This window comes from Thermobia domestica, chromosome 14 (assembly GCF_964235325.1).
Source record: "Thermobia domestica chromosome 14, izTheDome1.hap1.1, whole genome shotgun sequence".
In the NCBI taxonomy this organism is placed as follows: domain Eukaryota; kingdom Metazoa; phylum Arthropoda; class Insecta; order Zygentoma; family Lepismatidae; genus Thermobia; species Thermobia domestica.
In genome coordinates this window covers 154,528,655-154,541,870 of record NC_137467.1, presented here as the reverse complement: position 1 = coordinate 154,541,870, position 13,216 = coordinate 154,528,655, and positions in this window count along the sequence as shown.

Genomic DNA, 13,216 nt, shown 5'->3' with positions numbered 1-13,216 from the left:
ATGAAGGCAAAGTTAATTTGCCGAAACTGTAACGCTATTATTTATTAGTTAATATATGCTTTGGTCAGAATTTGTCTGTGAATGTACTAAAGTTGCAGAGAAGAGAAAACAGAAGAAACTGCGTTGGCTACCAAATCCGAACGAAATAACTACATAAAATTTCATGGTTATCTGGCAGAAAACTTCTAAAACTTTTAGAACAAAGAAACGCGACTTTTGAAAGTTAAAATTAATTAACTTGAAGATCAAAGTGAAAACAAAAACATTCGGGACATGTATAAATGCATCAACGAACTTAAGAAAGGCTATCAACTTCGTGCTTATATATTAAAGAAACCTAGAGGAACAGTTCTTACTGATGCAGATAGCATCTTAAATAGATAGAAAGATTTTTTTTTTGACGATTTGGTTAACACATAGCCAGAAACTAATGCGCGTGGAGAAAGTGAAATGCATGCAGCATAACCGTATATTCCAGAACCTAACCAGACAGAAATAGAAAAAATGAAATGAAATCTTTGAGTTTTACGTCCCATGGTTCTGCCGGTTAGGCTAAAGGAGACGGTGATAATGAGTAATGAATGACATGGTGAATGAAAAAAGTTGGAGGAAACGGGAGAACCCTGAGAAAACCCACGCACAGACAGAAATAGTTTCCCACGGTTTCCAGAAACCCACGGTGTTTCAGACAGAAATAGAAATCGCTATTTAAAAAAAATACACACACATCTTCGGGTGTAGACGAAATTCTGGTTGACTTAATTTTAGCTGGAGGGGAAAATTGTAGAGCAAGATACACAAACTCGTTCTCATTATCTGGAACAATGAGGAATTACCACAAGAGTGAAGAGAATCAATCATAGTTCCAGTTCAGAAGAAAAGCAACAAAACAGATTTAATAATTATCGAGGCATTTCTCTTCTGTCAACATCCAATAAATCCTCTTAAACATTGTATTAGCAAGATTGACTCCATACGCAGATGAAATTATTGGAGATTATCACAGCGGATGTAGGTAAAATGGATCGACTATCGACCAGATATTTACCATTCGACTAATACTTGAATTGAAATGAGAGAATACAACATCCTGGCACATCAATTGTTGACTTTAGACTCTGGTAGGAAGGAAACATTGTACAACATGCTTACAGAATTTGCAATACCGAAAAAGGTAGATTAATTAAGATATGCTTAAATGAATCCCAAAGTAAGGTTCGAGTAGAGGGATTTTTGTTCACGAGCTTTCACGTTGAGAATGACCTGAAACAAGGAGATGCATTGTCGTCATTAATATTTAACTTTATTCTAGAGAACACTATAAGGAAAATAAAGGAGCAATCAGGTCCTAGAGCTTAATTGTACTCGTATTTGCCAGGTTATGGCGTATCCTGATGATGTAAATTTAATAGGTAATGATAGAATAATAGAAAGGAATGCAGAAATCTTAATAAGCGCTTGCAGGGATATAGGCTTAGAAGTAAATTCAGAGAAAACTAAATAAATGAAAGTTTGTTGGGATCGTAATACTGCATTTTATGGATGCGTTACAATCCCAAATAATATTTTCTTTCGGCGAAATGGATACTTTCAAATATCTACGATCAGTACTAACAGACCAAAACCATAATCACTAAAAAAATTGATGTCAACTGAAAGGAGGGATTTCGTGCTATTATTCAATTAAAAATCTTTTGTTGTCGCTAATTCTGTTGACTAGTTTGTAGCTCAAAATATAAAACGATAATCATGCCTGTTGTGCTGTATGGTTGCGAAACATGGTCACTGACTCTGACGGAAAATCGCAGACTGAATGTATTTGAAAACAAGATTCTTCAACCAATATTCGAACTCCAAAAGGTACGGGAATGGGGAAAGGCGAAAACTTCATAAGGAGGAACTGCATAATTCTATACCGGTTATCAAACATTGTTAGGGTCATCAAGTCTAGGAGGCTCAAATGGTCAGGTTATGTAGCCAGAATGGAAGAAATTAGAAACGCTTTCGAAGTTGTAACTGGAAATCCAAATAGGAAAATGACCGTTAGGAAGACCGAGGCACAGATGGGTAGACAACATTAAAATGGTTCTCGCAAAAATTGAAATATAAAGTAGAAACTGGATTGAGTTTTGTAAGGATAGAAATCAATGGGAGAGCTTTTGTAAACGCGACAATGAGCCTCCTGCGTCCATAGGCATGTTATATTAAGTTCTTGATACATTTAGCTTCTTTTTATTTGACAGAAATGTTATTACAGGAACTAAAAAGTTTTTCTGTAGTAAAGAGGATTTCGATTCGAGGTTAGCTATTTACATTAATACTAAAACAAATTTGGTGGTTATTTTGATATAAAATGGGACCCATATTTTCTTTCAAAGTCTCTCTCTCTCTCTCTCTCCCTATATATATATATATATATATATATATATATATATATATATATATATATATATATATATATATTCCCGTTTGTATGGGCGCCCTTTTAGTAAACTTGTCCACCGCCCTCATTAGTATCCCAGCACGGCCCTGCTGTAACCTACGATTTTTCACACGTTTATGGGTAAAATTCAGTTATTAGCAAGTGGAGATAATAGAAAGCAATCCACCTAAGAAGACATTTCCAAAAAAGATAAAATAATAAAAATATAAGCAAAAAAATATGCTCAGTTTTGTGTATACTGGCTATAATGCTTTCGAGGGAATTTTGCAATAGCAGAGCATGACTACAGAGGGAATTTCACGATTGGTAGTATCGTAGTATCCAGAAGTTGAATCAAGGAACTAGAAAGTGGAGTAAAATATTGCATTTATTGGTTTAAACCTAGGGTGTAAATTGTCTTCCAAATAAAAATTAGCTTCTGTAACCAAGATTAGAAACAAAGAGGAAAACTGTTTTTTTAAGTTTGGAAGTGACATGTTCTATAGCCATGGGCATTTATTTGTTAAGGAAAAGACATGCAACAAAACGTAGTCTCTGTGGTCAAGTGGATAGAGTGGCGGACTGTTAGTTCTTATACTGTTTTGACACCAGATAGAATCCTATCCCATTCCATCCCATCCATTTTACTGTTTTTTACAAAACATTATAGAAAGTGTATAGTTTTTATGTTAATAAGAACTGAAACAATATAATAAGGAAATAAGTTTTTGTTTCCTATAATGACGTATTTATTCAGAATTAGTGTACTGTTAGTAATAGCGATTATTTTCAGTTTATGGTATGGTATGCCTATTCCTCCCCTCTCCATTTTTGCACAGCAGAAGAAACTTCAACTCACTTCGAGTGTGTCTGCGAGTCAGGAACAGAAAAAAACGTGGGCGACTTGCAGTCACAGCGAGTGAAGTAGAATAGCTCGTTGTCATAAAAAAAACCTGATGTTAAATTATTGTTCTAGTGCTTGTGTGTGTGTGTGTTTCTTTTTTAGATTATTGACTCTCTCTGTCTCTCCTTTTTTCATATCCACAAGTGCAAGAAATGCAATCATAAGTCTGTGTAAGAAATAAAGAATACTTTCTTTAAACAAAACTAAATTATACAGCCAGGGGCGTCATTTCAGACTTCGCTTGGGGAAGGCAATAGCACCACCGACATTAGACTTACATGTTTTGTACAAGTATATTAGTATATAATTGATTAAGGTATATGTGTTTCTCTAACTTTTGGGGGGCAATTGCTCCTCCTGCTACCCCTAAATGACGCCCCTCTATACAGCTCTATTTGTGAGGAACACGAATGCTTGCACAATATGCCATGGATATTAACTATAATCATACCGTTCTTCCGAATTATACAGTAGCGTGAAAAATAAAATGATGTAACAGGCATAAGTTTTTTCTAGCGTGACAACACATTAAACATAACAAATTAAATTTTTGGGATTACAAATTATCACTTTACGTGTCGGTGTAGGCCTATTCCTTTTCACATCTGAGCGACGAAAGAAGAAAGTGTGTTGATAGTTATAAAAATCGAATACGAGATTTCAATGAATTCAAGTTACATGGCCCCTACATATCAAAAAAATGATTTTTGATGTCTGCCCATCTACTCGTCTGTCAGTTCGTCACGCTTTTACATGCACTTAATTAGAGGCCACACTGTTCAACGTATCTGGACCGAATTCTAGACAAAACGTTTTAATAGCATACTATCGTTTCGAATTTTATATCCTTCGACACCTAAAAGTAAGGGTAGTTTACTGAAGGATGAAAATTTAAAATAATCCAATTTTCTCAACAACAACAAGAAGCTGAGACAATTTTATTTATTTTTTAAAAATATATATTTTATTAACAACTCTCCACCGTAGTATCAATCATTTTTTTGAAAAAATACATATGGTGTAATTTACTGTAAGGTATGCGTTCTTTTTGCACAATTTTCTCAACTACATTTCATAAATAAATGTATCATTAATAACTAACAATATGACAACTCGTTCGTCATGGAAACATTCAGAAGGAGTAGCTTTCCCCCGATTATTTTACCATTAACGCCTCAGGCAATCTTGTTGATAATTCGTAAAAGAAATGTTTCATTAATAAACTAACATACAGCATAGATCGTTTATCCCGATAACATTCAGAAGGACACGTTATTTCACGGATTGATTTTTTTTACAATTTTCTCAGTAATAACTGAGACAAATTTGTAATTTCAGTAAAAATACATTCTGTAGCAATGTTACAATATGGTATACCTCGCTTGTTCCGAAAAGAAAAATCAAAAAGAGAGTTTACTTTGACAGTGAAATTTTTCCCTACGATTTGCTTAAAAATTATTCGATATAGTTGGTCCAGATTATAAATAATTTCAATATGGCATAAATCGTTTATCCTCAAAATTACAGATAGAATAGTTTACCTTTGGGAGTAAGTTTTCCCCGATGACCTTCCGAAAAACAACTCAGGAGATGTTTGTTGTTCATATTTCATAAATAAAATGTTACATAAATAACCTAGCTATATGACATAATTCCCTATTCTGAAAATGTACAAGTGGTATATTACTTTTAACAGTAAGTTTTACCCTGCGATTTTTCTCAAGAACGACTCAGGTGATTGTGTTCGTATTTCATAAATAAATGTTTTATGGAAATGCTAACAATATAGCATAGCTCGTTTGTCCTGAAAAGATCCACAAGGGATAATTTATTCTTGGGGTGACTTTTTTCATGATTTTTCAGAAATTACTCAGACGCTTTTGCTTATATTTCACATACAATTATATCCTTAATAATTCTAATAATTCTAATAAAATATGACCAATGGGTACTTTACTTTTGGGCCTAAAGTTTCTTCTCGCAAAGTTTTCCAAAACACGTTATTTTATTCGCGATTTCCCAAATAAATGTTTCAATAATGCAGCCTAACATGAGTCAATGTAAGAAATTCGTGCGAGAAAGTAATTTTTAAGTGTTTCCTAATCACAATTTTCCGAACAAAATCGAAACTTCTTTTTAAATGTGCCTTGTTATGGCCAAATGGTTCAAGTGCATTGGTTCTGGGTTTCCAGTGAGAGCTAGTGTATTTTCGTCCAAGAGATGTGACACATCGGTACAAAGAAAAAAGTTTTTAAATAAGCCAAACCAAGCTAATCAATAATACAAAGAAATAATACAATGCTACGAAATTATCGTAGAAACGTTGTTAATATTAGGTAGGTGCGACTGAAATGTCCAAACGATGATTGTCAATTCCAACGGTAAAAAAGTGAAAAATGCAATGCCAGGTTAATCAGTGGTCTCTAGATAAAGCTATCGTACTAAGAAGTGATTGAGATACCAAAAAATGTTGTAATCGCTGGGAGACATGTTAGGAGAATACAGAGGATGAGAGAGATTTAGGATTTAGATTTCTAGGCTTTCGGCATCTAAGGCCATTTAGCCCGTCACCTTTGAGGGATGACGTCCCTCGGCGAGCACATAATGCAGGGAAAGGGAAGGTTGAAAGGGTGGGGGAAGGAAGGAAGCGGCCTGGGACCTATAAGTTAAGTACCACTCCGGCATTTGCACGGTGTGAATGAGGACAACCTCATTCAGGGTGGCTGGCCTGAAAAAGCGTTTTACACTTTTTCGACCGAGTGTCGCCACCGAGAATCGAACCCGGGACCGCTTGCACCGAAGACGAGAGCGTTAGCGACTACGCTACGCGGGGCCACGAGGGTGAGAGAGAGAGTTTAATATTGCAAATCATGGATGGTCTGCACCTTCGTTTGAGGGCGAGTATTGAAGTCCGTAGGCCAACATAGGTTAACATTGAAATGAACATTAGAACACAACACCTGTTTAATATTGATAGGGGATTGCTGACAGGTTTGCAGTGTATTTGACGGGGTTTGATATTGTAACGATCCTTGCGAACTACTGAGCCTTCTCCACTGTTCACTGTAAGTTAAATTCGTGTTTAATTAAAACTATATTTGTTTAAATTTAAAACTGTTGACCGTTATCACTTGTGCATCACGGACAGCAATCCGCCAGTAATTCTTTGTTTACGCCCGGCGGGAGCTTATGTGGTTAATCAGTAGGTCTACGTCTCATATAGCCTCGCTGCTGAAAGGGACGATAAAGTCAAAATCACATCACACATCTTTGTTTTCGCCTTTGTTTTAGCCCATAAGTGTCTTTCTTCATGAGCTCCTTCGTGGTTAAGCGGTTAGCGTACGCGCCTTTGGTGTGGGAGACTCGGCGAGAGCTCACGTGCTTCGGAGTCCACGTTAATCTGTAGGTCGACGTCTCATATAGCTTCGTTGCTGAACGAGATGTTAAACTCAAACTCAATGTCTTTGTTTATAAATTTCTTTGTATGTGGTTTCCCATATACGTGGCGTGGACATTAAGTTTTGATTTCTACGCCATATGTATCTAATTACATACACACCTATAGAACGAACTCAACAAACTTGGAATATCTATACTGTTTGTGTATGAAATATCATCATGCGGCGCTGCATGGAAGAACCGTGTGTATGGAATTCCATACACATGGCAATCCACGTGTTAAGAAATGTATAATAATAAGAAATAATAATTATAAGAAATAATAATAATAATAATAATAATAATAATAATAATAATAATTATAAAAAGAAGAAGAAGAAAAAAGGAAGAAACAGAAAACTATAAGATCACTTACATAATTTATAAACTTAAGTTAACATTTATTAAAGCATAGTATAACTGCAATGGAATTAAATTGTTTTTCTCTCTCCCTGAACGCAACAGCCCTTATTGTGCCAAGACATACAAGAGAACTTGTGGCACTCACGACTTTGGGGCGGTGTGTGGTCAGAACATCGGGTCCCTTTGTTGTTAGTCCTAACTTTCTTGACGGATGCAGTTATTCCCGGTAGAATATACAAGCAAATAGATTTTTCTATTACTATTAAAGTGAATAATTATACTCATTCCCTCAATATGATACTTGTGGTTGCTTAACTGTATACAGACAGCTAATCCATGGAAGAATCGTTAATAATAATAATAATAATAATAATAATAATAATAATAATAATAATAATAATAATAATAATAATAATAATAATAATAATAATAATAATAATAATAATAGTAATAATAATAATAATAATAATAATAAATAACAGAAACTTGACAAATATTCTTGCAAATAATAGGAAAAAGTTTGCGTCACACTGGTCACTTTGCTGGACACACCAGTGTGCCGCGTTATACCGATTGTGGCACACTGGAATATAGGGTATGGCTTTTTAATTTTTCCCAACTATTTCAACCTCCAGTATTGCCAGTATACACAAAACCGAGCATAATTTTGTTTTTTGTTAATATTTTTATTATTTTGTTATCTTTTTTGGAAATGTCTTCTTAGATGGATTGCTTTCTATTATCTCCACTTGCTAATAACTGAATTTTACCCATAAACGTAAGGAAAATGGAATAATTGCGAAAAATCGTAGGTTACAGTCAGTGGCGTATTTACGATTTTGTTTCGGGAGGGGCTTTGCTAACTTACGGGAGGGGCTTTGCCTGAAAATGTGAAAATTATGCAAGATATTTCATATACTTTACTATAGTAAGTAAGATTTCAGGGGGGCTTAAGCCCGGAAGCCAGCCCCCTAAATACGCCACTGGCTACGTTCATAGAAAGTAGCATGATAACAAAAAGTTTCATGAATTCCAAATCTTAACTGGGCACAAAGCCAAACGAACGATAACATATTCAGAAATGCCAATTTATTATTATTTGTCGAACTATTTTCTGCGCATCGTAGTAGTAATGGGGCGACTTGGCCTCACTTTTTGGCCCCTGGGTCCCTGCCTCAGGACCCATGGTCCCTGGCCGGGGTCAATGACCTAGGGGTACCTAGGACCACCCCCTCTAAATTTTGGCAGGGGTACCTTGGCCCACCCCCTAAATTTTGGCAGGGGTACATAGGACCACCCCCCTTAAATTTTGGAAATTGCCAAATCTAAAAATTTGGTATGGTAGCCTAGGACCATAGTATGTACCTCTATCAGTATTGGGTGTCTATGTCGTTCCCTTTCATGGGTAAAAAATTGCCAAAAATTCAAATTTCGGGGGTTTTTGACCTAATTTATCCCCTTGGATGAGGTGTTATTACCTTATATAGTTATATGGGCGTATACAGGGGTCCATTACCTTTCATAAGACATGGGTATATTAATGCACCCCTTGAAAAATTTGGGAGGGGTACCTTGGCCCACCCCTTAAATTTTGGAAATTGCCCAATTTCAACATTGGGTATTATAGTATAGGACCCTAATATGTATTAGGTTAAATTTGGGCGGTTCACCTCATTCCCTTTTAGGGGTACAAAATTGCCAAAATATAAACGTAAGCAATACGTTATACCACGTGTTTGGTTTTCGGCCTAATTTATCTCCTTGGATGAGGTCCTATTACCTTATATAGTTATATGGGCGTATACAGGGGGTCCATTCCCTTTCATAAGACATAGGTATATTAATGCACCCCTTGAAAAATTTGGGAAGGGTACCTTGGCCCACCCCTTAAATTTTGGAAATTGCCAAATCTAAAAATTGGGTGTGGTAGCCTAGGACCATAGTATGTACCTCTATCAGTATTGGGGGTTTATGTCGTTCCCTTTCATGTGTAAAAAAATTGCCAAAAATTCAAATTTCGGGGGTTTTTGACCTAATTTATCCCCTTTGATGAGGTGTTATTACCTTATATGGTTATATGGGCGTATACAGGGGTCCATTCCCTTTCATAACATATGGGTATATAAATGCACCCCTTGAAAAAATTTGGGAGGGGTACCTTGGCCCACCACTTAAATTTTGGAAATTGACCAATTTAAACATTGGGTATTATAGTACAGGACCCTAATATGTATCATGATAAATTTGGGTGGTCCACCTCGTTTCCTTCTAGGGGTACAAAATTGTCAAAATATAAACGTAAGCAATACGTTGTACCACGTGTTTGGTCTTTTGGCCCAATTTATCCTCTTGGATGAGGTTCTATTACCTTATATCTTTATATGGTTATGTATAGGGGTCTATTCCCTATCATAAGACATAGGTACATTTGTGCACTCCTTTAAAAATTTGGGAGGGGGTACTTTGCCCCACCCCTTAAATTTTAGAAATTGCTCATTTTATATATTTGGTATTATAGTACTGGACCCTAACATGTATTATGATAAATTTGGGTGGTCCACCTCGTTCCCTTTTAGGGTACAAAATTGCCTAAATATAAACGTAAGCAATACGTTGTACCACGTGTTTGGTTTTGACCTAAGTTATCCCCTTGGATGAGTTCCTATTACCTTATATGGTTATATGGTTATGTATAGGGGTTTATTCCCTATCATAAGACATAGGTACATTTGTGCACTCCTTTTAAAATTTGTGAGGGGTACCTTGGCCCACCCCTTAAATTTTAGAAATTGCTCATTTTATATATTTGGTATTATAGTACTGGACCCTAACATGTATTATGATAAATTTGGGTGGTTCACCTCGTTCCTTTTAGGGCTACGAAATTGCCAAATTTTAGTACAACCACGTGTTTGTTTTTGGCTCAATTTATCCCATTGGATGAGGTCCTATTACCTTATATGTTTATATGGTTATGTATATTGGTCCATTCCCTATTATAAGACATGGGTATATTGATGCACCCTTTAAAAATTTGGGAGGGGTACCTTGGCCCACCTCTTTATTTTGGAAATTGCCCAATTTAAACATTTGGTATAATAGTATAAGACCCTAATATATATATTACTATAAATTTGGGTGGTCCACCTTGTTCCCTTTCATGAGTAAAAAAAAATGCCAAAATATAAAGATAAGCAATATGTTGTATCACGTGTTTGGTTTTTGGCCCAATTTATCCCGTTTGATGCGGTCTTATTACCGTATATGTTTATATGGTCATGTATATAGGTTCATTTCATATCATAAGACATGAGTACATTGATGCACCCTTTAAAAATTTGGGAGGGGTATCTTGACTCATCCACTCAGTTTTAGAAATTGTTTAATATAAGCATTTGGTATCTTCGTACAGGTCTTCAATATGTACCACTATAAATTTGGATGGTCCACATCGTTCCCTTTCATGGATAAAGAACTACCAAAAATCAAATTTCGGAGGTTATTGACTCCTATTTAATACGTTATATGGTTTATTATCTCTATATGTTTATGTTCTCTTTTAAATTTGGGAATTATAAAATAACATAATTTGGTAAACGTTTTCTAGGACCCATTGGTGTTCCTCTTATGGCCAAATATTCAAAATTTAAAGGTTATTAACCGGCTTTATTATTAAATGAGTACAGGATTTATTACTTTTTCATAAGACACAGGTGTATTTGTGTACCAATCTTAAATTTTGGGAGGGGTACATTTCTTATTGTCATATCAATAATTGGTAATTGTTCTTTGGGTAAATCATTATGATCACGTGATCAGTTATTGACCTATGATGGGATTAGGAGTCCAGGACATTGGTACATTTAAACTTTGTAGGATAATTTGAGAATGCGTCATTGGTATTGATTATTCCCCGCCAAATATAAACGTAAGCAATACGATGTACCACGTGATTGACCTTGATGAGGTAGTGTACAGGGATACATAGCTAACCTTATTGAATCTTATGACTCATAGTCTTAAGGGAATACATGCTACAACACTGGCAAAGTTATTGTTGATGTAATTTGATTGGTTGATCACTATCTTTCGTGCAATCTGATTGGCTGATCACTATCTTTCGTGCAATCTGATTGGTTGCTGATTTTCAAATCTTTGCTGCATTCAGTTTTAAGTTTTGTTTAACATTTAAAAATCTTGGTTTCGTTCAACATTTTGGACTCACTGATAAATATGATCAAAACCGTTTATTTGTTAATCGAATAGTTAAAAACCGGATAAAGTTTGACGGTTAACCGTGAAACGTAAAATTTTTTTAGTTTGAAAATTTTTTTGTTTGAAAGTGTTTGTTTGAAAACTCTTGTTTCAAATTTGTGTTTGAATTTTTTTGTTTCAGAATTTTGTTTGAAATTTGTTTCAAATTTTTTTTGTTTGAAAATTTTTTTGTTTGAAATTTTTTGTTGCAAAATTTTGTTTGAAATTTTTTGTTTAAAATTTTTTGTTCGAAATTTTTGTTTTGAAATTTTTCGTTTCCAAATTTTTTTGTTTAAAATTTTTTTGTTTCGAATTTTTTTCGTTTCAAAATTTTGTTTGAATTTTTCGTTTCCAAATTTTTTCGTTTCAAAAATTTTGTTTCAAAGTTTGGTTTGACATTTTTAAAAGTTTGTACACTCATTAATAAAGAACCGGAACTGTTTAGAACTAAAACCTCTGGCAACATTGTGGTGCAATAGTACACGTCAGAACATGGGGTTGTACTTGAAATGAAAAAAAACACAATTCATTGAAATGGATCATTTTATTACACTCCACATACATCCATACCAGATAGTGGTTCTGGATATTGTCGATACAATGTATTTTGAACTTCTTGCACTAGTTTGTCTTTAGCGTATAATTTTAATTCCAATTGAAGTCTTTTAAGGTCTATTGCGATATCAATTGGTGGAAACTCAATGTCCATTTGATCACAAATAAACTGTTTATCAATACAGGTATGCACCCACGAACGATGTTGACAACCATCACAATATCTAGATACATGTTGTACAATATGCATAACACATTTTTCAAAATAGTACTTTTTTAGAAATATACTTGTTTTGTTGCACACTTCCACTGCATGTTTCACACATTGGAATACGCTGATGAATTTGTTCCATTCCGTTTGTGTTAGATACACCATGTTGCGAGGGACATGGAATGTACTCTTTTTACGTAACAGCACCATCTTCTCTTCGAGGACTGTACGCAGCATCACTTCATGATTTGAGCCTAATGATTTGACTATGGTCACATTTGGCTCATCATGAAAATAATCGTTCATTTGGTTGATTCGTGAACATAATATTTGCCATTCTTCACAGGTCAGTTGTACACCAAATTGTTCTGCTTTGCCCAATCGAATCACAGGTTCAAATGTTCTAGCACTGATACCAATCATCACATGCTTTGTTTGAAATATATTTATTGGATAATAGCTTGCGAAGATGAACTCTTTATCGTTAGAAGTACACATCTTTCCTCCTGAAAAGCACTTGCTCAAATGATTTCGTGGGATGACACTGTATTTGCTGGTTTATAGTTATTGCTGACGTCATTGGTAAGGAATGTGCTGACGTTTGAATTCATGATTTCATCACAGTTGCTGACGTCATGCCGACCAACCACATTCATACAACTACGGCTGACGTCATTGGAAAGAAATGTGCTGATTCATGATTTCATCACAATTGCTGACGAATCTGGCTGTGTACTAAATTCAAGTTGATGACTTCGACCCAAGAATCCTTTGTAACATAAAGATACAGATCCAGAATTTAAGAAACGCAGCAGTTCTTCTTGTTTTGATGCTTCCATGGGTAAATATCTTGCTGGTAAAATTATATACTTATCATTTTCAAGCTTCACTACGATTCTTAATCCAAACTTTGTAGAGATTATTTGGCTAGCTAAGATTCTATGAGGTACATTCTGTTGTAAATCAGTAATCTTGGTAAATGATTTCATCACATCACGCGTGTTTAGAAACTGCAGACAAGTAGCCATGATGATGTGATCATGAATACTAACTCGAACGATACTTATAT